Here is a 14,197-nt window from a genome sequence, read left to right on the forward strand (position 1 = left end):
CACGCTAGGGAGAGGGGATCCGGAAGGTAAAGGAGAAGGGTGTGTGTGTGCAGGGGGTCCGTGACCCGCCTGCATAGGCTAGCTTTAACCCACAGGCCCTTAGGAGAACCCTTGAGTCACAGTAGGCTGCTGTGCTGTAGGGACGCCCGTAGTGGTAGCGATCAGTCACCTTATTGTGTAGACAGTTAGGGACAAGCGTGCGGAGCAGGTTTGCTGGTGAGCTGCTTGGGACCAGACAGCTGCACTGCGGACATCAAAGACAAGCAAGGATTTGTCTGACCCTTTGCGTAGTTGTTACCGGTCACCGCCGTGACCGGAAGGTATTTACATCAAGTGCACCAACACCGGTCAACAGGCGCTGATCCCGCCTTAGGCGTAACTCTTTGGGGACACAAGTGAGTGGCCAAAGGCCTAAATCACGGAGCACTCCTTTCTATTAGTGTAAGGACACTGTGTGTGGGGCACGCGGTGACGGGACAAGGACATACTCATTAAGAGCGTGGCCGAGCCACTCACGTTATAAGGACATTATCATTTAGCTAAGTTAAGGTTATTGCGTTATAGGTTATGTGCTGGGTGTGAATTAATATGATAGAGTGTTAAGGTAGTGTTGCGTTACAGTAAAGTTGGTTGCATCACATATGTGTGTATATATTTCTTGCCCAGGGGAATCTCACATCACGGGGATCCTGGGTAAGTGGAGGCGCTGCGCTAATAAGTGTTACCCCAGGCTCCCAGCTAGCGGAGGCTCAGATCTCCTGGAGCCGCAGGTGCGTGCAGTTACCTTTAGTCTCTTTAGAGTGTCAGAAAAAGGGCTACACATATATCTGCATCTCTCCTTCCTTCGCCACTTCTCAGTTCACATTAACTCCTTTCTTACCTGTGCCCTCTGAAACTACACAGCTATACCCCCTGCACTAAATCACACCCCTACAAATCCTCCTCACACATCCTCTTTCTATCCATGCTTCTCCTCCTTGCTTCTGGGGACATCTCGCCCAATCCTGGTCCCTGCCTTATTTCTGTATGCTCTCGTCCTCGCCTGCCAAATGCAACCTCTACTCCTTCTGGTGTTAACCCCTCTAACTAACCTCATACCCATCCCCTGTCACCCTCGCTCCTCTCTCTCATTCTCCTGTGCCCTTTGGAATGCTCGCTCCCTCTCTAACAAGTTCCTCTCTGTACATGACTTCTATCTCTCTCACTCTCTGCTCCTATTTGCTTTAACTGAGACCTGGCTCACTCAGTCTGACTCTGCTCTGGAAGCTGCCCTCTCTTATGGTGGCCTTTCTTTCTCCCACAGTCCACGCCCTGATGGCAGGGGTGGAGGTGTGGGGCTCCTGCTCTCCTCTTTCTGCCGTTACCGAACCCTTCCTATTCCTCCATCTCTTGCTTTTCCCTCCTTTGAGGCTCACACTCTCCAGAACTTCTCTCCTCTCCCTGTCCACGTGGCAGTCATCTATCGCCCACCTACCTCTACTCACCCCCCTTCTGCCTTTCTCTCTCACTTTGAATCCTGGCTCTCTTTCTTTCTCTACTCAGACTCCCCTGTTCTTCTCTTTGGGGACTTCAATTGCCACATTGATGACCTCTCTCCCTTGGGCTTTCTCTCTCTAACCTCTTCTTTTGGCCTTCAACAGTGGACCTCAGCCAGCACCCACAAGGATGGCCACTACCTAGACCTGGTTTTCACTAAAAACGTCTCTCTCTCCGATTTCTCCATTTCCCCTTTTCCTCTCTCTGACCATCACCTCATCTCATTATCTCTCTCGCTTCTCCCCTTCTCCACCTCCATCTACCACCCGGTTCTGCAGAAACCTGCGCTCTAGTCACCTTCTAGACTTTGATTCCACTTTACGCTCCTCCCTCTCCTCTCTCAGCTCTGCTACAGACCCTGACAACCTGGTCAGGAACTACAACTCTATAGAATAAAGCAGATGAGCGCAGTCTCAATAGATCCCCTTGATTCAAAGTATGTGCTCTCCCTCTGCAGCTTTCACTCTCCTGTGATCAGCGGGGTGGATAGGAAACATGCAAACAAAAAGAAAGCGCAAAAAGGAAAAACACAGTTAGTAAAAATAATTGTCTTTATACCAATTAAAATAAAACTACATAGTAAGAAAGTACATAAAAAGGATTCACATGAACCCACAATTTCACAATGACAAGGCACTAATGAGGATCCCTGCAACAAAAGCCCATAGATCTAGTGATGGAAAAGTCCTGGGAAATAGCTAGATGTTATTAGCTTACATGTGGTTGAAACAGGGACCAGCTTTCATGCAAAGTCAGGGGAAAACGACCGCAATCGACCGAGCACCCGATGTCACACCCGCTCCTCGATGCGTGATGACATCACCTCTACGCGTTTCGCGTCATATGACGCTTCTTCAGGAGTTATGTCTAGCCACTCCCATAGCTGCTCTTACTGTATATAGCAAAAACGGATAATTCCACTGCCAATGGGAGCTAGTATAGGTGTATTACAGCCTTCCAATCACTGTACAACCAAAACTTTATACAAAATCGGACATTGCACATAAACAAACATTGCACACAAAAAACAAACAAACAAAAAAAAACCTTTATACAAACAAAATCGGACATTGCACATAAACAAACATTGCACAAAAAACTTTATACAAAACTTTATACAAAATCGGACATTGCACATAAACAAACATTGCACAAAAAATCAACCCACAAGGAATATATATATATATATATATATATATATATATATATATATATATATATATATATATATATATATATATATATATATATATATATATATATATATATTGTGTATAATGAAACACTACAGAGATCTGGAAAAAACCCGACATAATAAATATTGACAGAATGTTATTTATATTACAATCTAAACAATTAATGGTATTGATAAATGGTGCATATGTTGACTACATAAAGTTGTACAAAACAAAAAATGACGACTTACAAAATACATACTGCTAATACATTAAAAAATATATATAAAAAACATCACTCAGAGATTAGTATAAGTATTAGAAAATATAGATTCTAAAAAAAGAGGGGGGGAAAGGGGGCAGTAAGGGGAATGATTGTATAAACTTGAATATATATATATTTATATATATATGTATAGGCACTCAGATGAGGGTAGCTAACCTCTTACATAAGAAAAGGGGTCAGTTCTACCAACTCGTTCAGCCCACCTGGTGCTTTACTCCCCAGAGTAAAGATCCAAACTTGCTCTTTCAGTAAAAGTTTGAGATCTCGATCTCCCCTCCTAAGGTCTCTTAACACTATTTCAATCCCCCTAAAATGTAATCCATTGCTTTTACCTTGGTGATGGGTTAAAAAATGTTGGGATAGATTATGAATCTTTTTTCCTTTATCAAGATTGCTTTGTGCATTCTTAATCCCATTGATGTGTTCACCAATTCTGACTTTTAGGGTTCTGATGGTTTTCCCCACATATCTTAGATTACAAGGGCAATTAATTACATATATCACAAATGGGGTGTTACAATTAATGAATTGTGTAATTTGATCTTTATTTCTAAAATCAGAAATACATTTCTCCTGTGCCATATACGGACACATTACACATCTCCCACATTTGAAATTACCTTGGGGTCTGCCTTGTCCTCCTCTCTTGATCTACATTCCCCGCTTTCTCTCTGCCGTCCTCGCCCTTCTAACCCCAGACCCTGGCTAAATTCCCACACGCGCATGCTGCGTTCCTCCACTCGTTCCTCTGAACGCCTCTGGAGGAAATCTCATACTTTCGCAGACGTCCTTCACTACAAATTTATGCTATCCTGTTTAAATTCTGCCCTCTCGCAAGCTAAACAAGCCTACTTTTCTTCTCTAATCAACAAGCACGAGTCTAACCCACGCCGAGTCTTCTCTGTCTTTGATGCTCTACTCAAACCACCCTCAGCGGCCTCTTCTTCCTCCATCTCCGCCCAGGACTTTGCTGACTATTTTAAAGAAAAGGTGGAATCCATACGTCAGAACATCCCCTCTGTTTCTTCCTCCCATCCTACAACTCTTCCTAACTCTCCTCCTGCCTTCCTTGATTCTTTTTTCAGTGTCTCAGAGAAGGATGTGTCACTGTTGATCTCCTTTTCCCCCTCTACCACATGCTCTCTGGACCCAATTCCCTCCCATCTTCTAAAACCTCTTGGTCCTACCATAATCCCTACCCTCACACACATTTGTAACTCCTCCCTCTACTCTGGTACCTTCCCATCCTCCTTCAAACATGCAACAGTTATACCATTACTCAAAAACAGCCAGCTTGACCCTAAATGTCTTTCTAACTATCGACCTGTCTCCCTTCTGCCTTTTGCCTCCAAACTCCTTGAACGTCTTCTTTCTCTCGCTTGCTCCATTTTCTCAACACCTATTCTCTCCTAGACCCTCTACAATCTGGCTTCCGCACTGCTCTCTCCACAGAAACAGCCCTCACTAAAATAACGGATGACCTCATGCTGCCAAAGACAGAGGTCATAACACTCTGCTCATATTACTCGACCTCTCTGCCGCATTTGACACTGTAGACCACCCTCTTCTCCTTCACATTCTCCATACGCTTGGTATTCGTAACAAAGCTCTATCCTGGATCTCCTCTTACCTCTCCCATCGTAGTTTCAGTGTCTCGTCTGCTAACACCTCCTCCTCCTCTATTGATCTCTCTGTGGGGGTACCCCAGGGCTCTGTCTTTTTTCTGTACACACTCTCTCTAGGGGACCTAATAACATCTCTTGGGTTTAAATATCACCTCTATGCTGACGACACACACATTTACTTTTACCGACCTTACACCTGCTGTACAAACCAAAGTTTCTGAATGTCTCTCTGCTATATCATCCTGGATGGCCCTCCGCCGCCTTAATGTAACGAATCCACACCTCGGTTTACTGCTTACCTTGCCTTACAGACCTGTGCAGTCCTGGAACACTCCCCATGATATATTCTGCAGCTGTGCAAGCTATTACTGCAGCCCCAGCCTGTGTTCAGTCATTAGAGCAATGCTGTCACATGCCCCTTTTGCTATAGGTTCGCTGACCTTAAAATACAGTTTTCCCACAATGCTTCCCTGCCGAGCATAATCCTTTCTGGATGCAACATGTGTTTTGCCACAAGCCCTAGGCTTGTTATCTCTCGTTAAGTTTCTATGTTCTTGTCCCATGTTCCATGTTCCTAGTTCATGTCCTGGTTCCTGTGCTGAAGCGGAGGACTATCCAGTGTTACCTCAGATTCCTGTTTCCTGAGGCCTGCTGTCCTTCCATAGCAGAGGCCTGTCTACTGGTTCCTGGGGCCTGCTGCTTTCTCTCCATTACAGAGGCCGTGTCCTGGTGCCTGTGCTGAGGCGGAGGACTCTCCAGTGTTACTTCAGCTTCCTCTTTCCTGAGGCCTGCTGTCCTTCCATAGCAGAGGCCTGTCTACTGGTTCCTGGGGCCTGCTGGTCTCTCTCCATTGCAGAGGCCGTGTCCTGGTTCCTGTGCTGAAGCGGAGGACTTTCCAGTGTTACTTCAGCTTCCTGTTCCCTGAGGCCGGCTGTCCTTCCATAGCTGAGGCCTGTCTACTGGTACCTGGGGACTTCTGCTCTCTCTCCATTGCAGAGGCCATGTCCTGGTTCCTGTGCTGAAGCGGAGGACTCTCCAGTGTTTACTTCAGCTCCCTGTTTCCTGTGGCCTGCTGCCCTTCCCTTAGCAGAGGCTGGTCTATGAGTCCTGAGGTCTGTAACTCTCTCTCCTTGCACAGGCTCGTTCTGGACTCTTGCGCTGAAGCACTGGTTTACCAGTGCTGCCAGACGGTGTGCCCACTCCGGTCTGCCTATCCCTTCCTGAGACCGGTACCATGGGCCATGGTCGCCGCACGTGCAGAACCTGCTCCCGCCCTGCAGCTGTTACGCTGAAGCGGGAACTAGTTGACTTCTTGTTACCGAAACTCCGCTTGGATAACGTTTACCCCAATGTCTCCTAACCTGAACCTGGCTCGTCCATTGACTACGCTGCTCTCTCCAGTCCTAACCCTGCTATGTACGTCTACGAACTGCGCAATCCGGATCAGCCTGCGTGGTCTAAGGTCGGTGCTTATACAACCCCACCTCAGCCACGCGGTATGACCCTGGTTTGTGGCGAGCACAACCGTGAGTATGCTCGGCCCCACAAACCCGGACCGCCCTCTGGTGAGGGTTGGTATGTTTATATCTGAAATCCTGTCCCGGCCTGCAGACCAGTCCCAGTTTGAAAACCAGTATCTGTGCGAAATACTACCTCTGATTGAAGGTCAGAATATGTATGAAGGTTTAACCCCTTTGCAAAAAAAATGCCGTTAAGATCTCATTAGTAAGGCTATTTGCCTCAAGGACTTAAAACAGTCTCTGGCCGCTAGTGTTCACTCCCCTGGTTCCCCTTTAACCTGGGATAATGTGAACCCTATGGAACTGGCCGACACCCAAGATGCACTCTATGCCCTGGCCTTACCATTGGACATTCTCGTAGTACGACAGGACCCTCTCTTCATGTTGGCTCACGCACAAAACACGCTCTGTGTACTTTCCCTAACATTGGACATTTGCATAAAAGAACAGGACCCCCTCCTCGCCAGCTACGCTGCCGCTTGGCAGTCCCCCTGTACTGCCAGTCCTGTTGCTAAACCTGTGGGCGTATCTCCCTCTCCAAGCAATGACCAAACTGTCCCACTATCACTGCCCCCTAACATAGAAGCTGCCAGGGTCCCTAGCCCTGATTGTATCTCCGGTTACTTAGACCCCAATGATATGTCTACGTTAACCCCTGCCGATCAGCCCTGTGAGGTTCCCGTGGAGTATATGTATATTTCCCTAGCCAACGCTAAGGCTCTAGTGTTTGAGAACGAACCCCTTCTACCCTCTATTTTTAACCCAGAACCCCTAACTTCTGACCTTGATCTTATCCCTGTCTTAAGCAATGCTAGTCAGGCCTATGAGTTCCCCACTATAAATCCCTGCATTTCTCAGGTTTGTGTGTCTCTCCCAGAGTGTGAACCCTCCTTTCCCTTACTTTCTAACTCAGAATCTCCCATTCCAGCCCTTGAGGTTTTTCCTGCTTTAACCCCTGCTAGGCAGTTCTGCGTGCTCTCCCCGTCAGAGAAGGAACCCCTTCTACTTCCACGTTCTAAGTGTAAACCCCTAACTTCTGTTTCCAAGTTCATTCCTGTATTAATCCCTGCGGGGCAGCCCTATGAGTTTCCTTTGGTAATTCCCTGTTCTCTGCCAGCCAAGGTCACGTCCTTAGCTCCAGAGGAGGAACTCTTTGTGTCCCCAATTACAGAGGAAAAGCTCTCTATTTTTGACTCTCAGGTACTATCTGTATTAACCCCTGTAAGTCCTTGCTGCCTCCAAGCTAATGCGTCCTTTCTAGCATCAGAGAATGAATCTCCGAGTCTGACAGCAGAGGTTACACTGAATGACTTCCCTAAGGTTGCGGAGTCTTTGAATATTCTTTGCTATAGTTCCCCTGCTTCAGAGCATAGTCCCCTTGTCTTGGAATCTGCGGTCATTTCTGGTTTCCAAGACACTCCTTACCAAATACCCACTTCAGAGACCAGCATAGTTGTGATTGCCCCCCTTGTACTGTCTGTGTTTTCCTCTTCTCAAATCTCAGGGTTAAAAGCGTACAGTGGTTATTATGCCCTTCCTGGGGTTCATGTTGCTGCGTACCCTGGAATGTTTGCTGACACACTCCTCCCATTCAAAAGTGATGCTTTTTCTTATGTGCTAGCCAGAAGCCTGTACACAGTTTCCCCCCCTCTCTGAAATTTGCCTTGTCGGTCCCGCTACTCAGAGAGGTAAAATTCACCCTTCAGATTAAAAAAGTCTTCCCTTAAAGGCCGTCCTTGCTTTTGGTTCCCCTGATGCCTCTGTCCAAGCAACCCCTCCAGAGATAAGCGTGTCTGTCGTTAACCCCTTAGTACAGTCAGAGACCACCCTGCCTACATTACAAACTCTGGTGTTTAAATCTGAGCTGTTTTGTTATCCTTCCCTTGCTAAACCTCAGTCCCTTAGTACCGCATCTAAATGTACTCCAGCATCCGTTGGGTTACTCTGGGCTGAAATTAAAACTCCTGTGTTTAAGGGTACCTTCTCACACATGTCCAGCAAACCTAGAACTTCCCTGATTGCTTCTAAGTCACATACCACTGTATCTGACTTTCTCACTAGTGCTACCCAGTCACCCACATCAGTTACTAGCAGTTCCGTTATCAGAATTCTTGCACTAGTAAACATACTTACTTCTGATTTTGTCGTGACTAGTATCCCTGTTAGGGTCCTTGCAGTTTTGGATAAGACTCTTTTTACTTCTAAGGTTTCTGCCATTAAGAGTTCCCCCAGTTCCAATTTACTGCTTATTGTCTCTCTAACTCCCATCATTACTCCCACACTACCCGTCACTGATTTTCAGGTACCAGCTTCTGAAGCTAGTTCTTCTCCTACCAGTGTCCCTGCAGTGCTAGATGTTCTGGTTATAGATACTCAGGCCCCTGCTCTGTCTGATTCTCAAGGTCCAGATATTAAAGCCCCAGTGCCTATTCCTACTCCCACTTCTATGACAACTATGATGCCCTTGGAGTTCATTGCAGCACGTAGTCCGCCCCACGTGGTTGTTCTAATCTCTGTAAGGACCAGCATACTTTTCTCGGACCCTGATGCCTTATCTGAAGTAACCCTTGCTGTACTCCAAGTCACCAGTGGGGAGGGCAGTTTCTCTTCACTGACCATACGATAGTTCCTGAAGTACCCCAGAATGACTTTAAATATGGGGGTTCTCTCCCTATTGTCGCTAAAACTTTCCACGCTGCCTTTGACTTTGTGATCTTTACTTCCCAGACAATATTACCTCTCTCTGAGGTTTCTACAGTATTTTGGAGCTCCACTGCTGTTTGCTTCTCTGCCTCTGCGAACCCATGGTTATCCCTCTCGGAACCTTCTGTTGCTCCTGTTTTTTCCTCTGTCTCGGAAATACTCAGTACGTACCCCAAGATTTCGGTCTCTAAGCCTGGTTTACTGCTTGCCTTGTCATCTTCCATACCCATACCTGATAATACCCCCACCCACCCTATACCCTCGCTGACCACTACCTGGAAAACCTCTGGAGGAGAAGATCCCCTCAAATTCCTACGTTCAGATGTCGGCAAAGACTTTGTCTGTCCGGAGGGTCGCACTGATATACTTAATCAACTATCGGTGCCGCTTGTCCTGAACCCTGATACCTTTACTAGGGACTGGGCTCCCAGCAGGGTTCCTTCTGCCGTTTCTGCTCCGGAACCCCCTGGTTCCTCACAGCCTTGGATTTCCAAGCCATTTCGCCTGGTAAGCCATGTACCAGTGGCTTCTCTACCACCACTCTCATTTCCTAGAACAGTACTCATCAAGGAACTGCTCGTTTACAGACTCCCTTCCCGCCTAAAGCACTTTAGGAACAACTCAGTGTCCCCAAAACCCACGGACGGTCCTGTCTGGCCGCAGTTCTCACCAGGGGGTGGGGGTACGCAAAAGAGTGCCCACAAATCTCTGGACTACGATTCTACCCCCAATCCTAGAAGAGTTCAGGAACAATTCCAGGTCCCCCAACTCTATGAGTGGTCGTATTCGCCCAGAGGTCTCACGTGAAGGGGTGGGGTGGTACTGTAATGAATCCACACCTCGGTTTACTGCTTACCTTGCCTTACAGACCTGTGCAGTCCTGGAACACTCCCCATGATATATTCTGCAGCTGTGCAAGTTATTACTGCAGCCCCAGCCTGGGCTCAGTCATTAGAGCAATGTTGTCACACGCCCCTTTTGCTATAGGTTCGCTGACCTTTAAATAAAGCTTTCCCACAATGCTTCTCTGCCGAGCATAATCCTTTCTGGATGTCACATGTGTTTTGCCACAAGCCCTAGGCTTGTTATCTCTCGTTAAGTTTTTATGTTCTTGTCCCATGTTCCATGTTCCTAGTTCATGTCCTGGTTCCTGTGCTGAAGCGGAGGACTCTCCAGTGTTACTTCAGATTCCTGTTTCCTGAGGCCTGCTTTCCTTCCATAGCAGAGGCCTGTCTACTGGTTCCTGGGGCCTGCTGCTCTCTCTCCATTGCAGAGGCCGTGTCCTGGTTCCTGTGCTGAGGCGGAGGACTCTCCAGTGTTAATTCAGCTTCCTGTTTCCTGAGGCCTGCTGTCCTTCCATAGCAGAGGCCTGTCTACTGGTTCCTGGGCCTGCTGCTCTCTCTCCATTGCAGAGGCCATGTCCTGGTTCCTGTGCTGAAGCGGAGGATTCTCCAGTGTTAATTCAGCTTCCTGTTTCCTGAGGCCTGCTGTCCTCCATAGCTGAGGCCTGTCTACTGGTTCCTGGGGCCTGCTGCTCTCTCTCCATTGCAGAGGCCGTGTCCTGGTTCCTGTGCTGAAGCGGAGGACTCTCCAGTGTTTACTTCAGCTCCCTGTTTCCTGAGGCCTGCTGCCCTTCCCTTAGCAGAGGCCTGTCTACGAGTCCTGAGGTCTGTAACTCTCTCTCCTTGCACAGGCTCGTTCTGGACTCTTGCGCTGAAGCACTGGTTTACCAGTGCTGCCGGGCGGTGTGCCCACTCCGGTCTGCCTATCCCTTCCTGAGACCGGTACCATGGGCCATGGTCGCCGCACGTGCAGAACCTGCTCCCGCCCTGCAGCTGTTAAGCTGAAGCGGGACCTAGTTGACTTCCTGTTACCGAAACTCCGCTTGGATAACGTTTACCCCGATGTCTCCTAACCTGAACCTGGCTCGTCCATTGACTACGCTGCTCTCTCCAGTTCCGACCCTGCTATATACGACTACGAACTGCGCAATTCGGATCAGCCTGCGCAGTCTAAGGTCGTGCTTATACAATCCCACCTCAGCCACGCGATCCGACCCTGGTTTGTGGCGAGCACAACCGTGACATTTAAACTCAACATGGCTAAAACAGAGCTCCTCATACTTCCTCCCAAACCTGTCCCTATTCCCTCCTTCCACATTACTGTTGGAAGTACGATCATTCACCCAGTAGCCCAAGCACGCTGTTTAGGGGTCACACTCGACGCATCTCTCACATTCTCCTCTCACATTCAGAACGTATCTAAAACCTGTTGCTTTTTCCTCCGCAATATCACTAAGATACGTCCGTTTCTCTGTTGCTCGACTGCTAAAACTCTGACTCAGGCCCTCATTCTCTCCCGTCTTGATTACTGTAACCTCCTGCTGTCCGGCCTTCCTGCCTCTCACCTGTCTCCCCTACAATCTATCCTAAACGCTGCTGCCAAGATCACTCTACTCTTTCCTAAATCTGTCTTGCGTCTCCCCTCCTGAAATCCCTCTCTTGGCTTCCGATCAAATCCCTCATCTCGCACTCAATTCTCCTCCTCACTTTTAAAGCTTTACACTCTTCTGCTCCTCCTTACATCTCAGCCCTAATTTCTCGTTATGCACCATCCCGACTCTTGCGTTTCTCTCAAGGATGTCTTCTTTCTACCCCCTTTGTATCTAAAGCCCTCTCCCACCTTAAACCTTTCTCACTTACTGCCCCGCACCTCTGGAATGCCCTTCCCCTCAATACCAGACTAGCACACTCTCTATCCACCTTTAAGACCCACCTTAAGACACACTTGCTTAAAGAAGCATATGAATAGCACTGTGGATTATACTGGACACATGATACATATAGCTTGGCCCCCTGCAGACGCACTTACCTGAATTCCCTCCTACTGTCTCTGTACGTTCTCCCTACCTACCAATTAGACTGTAAGCTCCTCGGAGCAGGGACTCCTTTTCCTTAATGTTACATTTATGTCTGATGCACTTATTCCCATGACCTGTTATTTATATTATCTATTATTTATTTGATTACCACATGTATTACTACTGTGAAGCGCTATGTACATTAATGGCGCTATATAAATAAAGACATACAATACAAGAAAAAGTAGTGTCAGGTCCACTCAAAGCACCTTATTAGTGTGGTAATATGACACAGCAGTCATAACCTCTACCTACAGTACCATGGATTTAAACAGAAGAGAGGAAAAACGCCTCTATTTATATAGCTAAGCAAGACTATCTGAGACACATTCGTAGGGTCAAGAAAGGGGGGTTTAGGTCACCACTCCTTGACCCTTATCTCTATGAGGGAAACCCTTAACTCCTATAAGACCGCTATATACAAATACAGACATATTAGTGTCCAAATTGGGATGAAAGAATATGTCTCCATAGCATTCATGTATTGCGCGTAAGAGCTATTACTGTACCTCGACTCACAAGGAATACGAGGGGCTAACATAGTTTATCTCCAATACATACCTAGGGTATTGGGAGCAGCGGTTTAAATAGTTTTCACTTATTAGGTCTAGTTTCCTAACCATTAGGACGAGTGTTCATGTGTTTGTTGTCTCATTTATTTTAATTGAGCATTGCTCCCAATAAAGTTGTTTTAACTTTTCTCATATGTTCATATACCTACATCCTTGAGACAATTTGTGTCAGCAGTCATCAGCCAATTCCCTGTGTTTGTTTATTTACTGAGTGCTCTCCTATTGGGGTCCTTTCTCTTCTTGGTTGTGTCACATTTACCCCCGATTGTAGCACCGGTAACTGATTGGTTTAGAGCAGTAGCGAGGGTATCCTTTCCGTCCCTTCCCCCGGTTGTGAATCTTTTTAAAAGCTATCAGATACAAGCCTTAAATGGGTGTCCTCTTAGCCACACTAATAGCTGATATAAAACTCTACAGGGGCTTAACTAAAATGTTATAGCAATGAAATAAACTTTGCCAAATTAAACAGTGTTCACAGAATTAAAGTTTAAATGAGCATTGTAAAAAGCATCAGATTTGTTCTCTTGCCCATATTGAGTCAGTAAAATACCCTCCCTGGTGCAATCTCATGCTCAGCTCAGACTCGGGCTCCCGACTATTTTACTGCTAGACAAGTTCAGATAACTTTCAATATTTTATATCTTGGATTCTATTTATCCATCTCCCAGCTGGAATGGATTTGGTGCTATTTTGCTACGGGCTTTGGAATAAAGTAAGTGAAAATATAGCAGGCAAAAAAGATCAGTGCGGATGGCTGCTTTAAACTTGCAGTACCACAATATTATTGATTTATTTTTTAATACATGAATTATTGAGACCTGCTTTCGCTATACTGCTTTATTTTCACTGTATTTATTTTTCAAATATAATCACTTTAAACACATACAATGTTGAACTGGCATTAATTAATCCTGGCATTCATTTGAACACAAGTAGTGGTAATATATTAATTTTCAGTTAAAGCTGCAGTTCATGCAATATCCGGCATGTGTGGTTTTTTTTAATAAATCAGTTCTGTAGTAAGAAAAAATATTTTTAGCATTTTCTGTTTAAAAAAACAACAACTTTGAAAGACCAATTTTCTTGTATTCTATTTTAACAAGCATGTTTGTTTCTATAGCAGCCATTTACATTCCCCAGATCTAAAGATGTCACCAAACTTCGTCGATCAATAGACAGAGAACGAATTGACCAGCAGCTATGCAGTTCTTTAGGTAAGTAGAGATTGCCCACATTAAACTATTGAAGTAAAAAAAAAAAACGGGAGCTTGAACTGCAGCTTTAACACACCAAGGAGTTGATCCTCTTGTAGGTGTTAACACCAAGTCTGTTAATTGAGTCCAGAATCCCATACAACATATTTTTCTTAGATATTCTGAAAGCCTCCTTACCTTACAACTTGTTTTACCTGTGTAACCCCTCTTAATCCTGGATACTGATACTGTGTGTAAACTAATGAGAATGGGGCCTGAATTCATCTCCCTGGCATGTGTGTATGTCGGTGTCCCCCTGCTAGAAGATACTCATACTTAATCAGTTCTGAGGGGTAGGATTAAAACACAGCAGAGCTCCTCTTATCTTTAATAAACACTTTATAGATACGGATTTAGAGGTAATTGTCTATGTGAAAAGGAGCACATTCAGCCCAGCTAAATTCATTCAGAACCCCTTCAGTGTACATCTGCGTCGCCCAAAGGCCGACTACTTTTGGATAAAGTAGTTCTACAAATGTATTGGTAATTTTTTTTAAATTTTAAAACAAAATAAAAAAAACTAGTGCAACTTGACTTTAACTATTTCACTGCCACAAGAGCCAGCTATGGGTTATATACCCCGCTGGCAACGTAGGGGTTAAACAGA

The sequence above is a fragment of the Ascaphus truei genome, chromosome 1, assembly GCF_040206685.1.
Source record: "Ascaphus truei isolate aAscTru1 chromosome 1, aAscTru1.hap1, whole genome shotgun sequence".
Taxonomy (NCBI): Eukaryota; Metazoa; Chordata; class Amphibia; order Anura; family Ascaphidae; genus Ascaphus; species Ascaphus truei.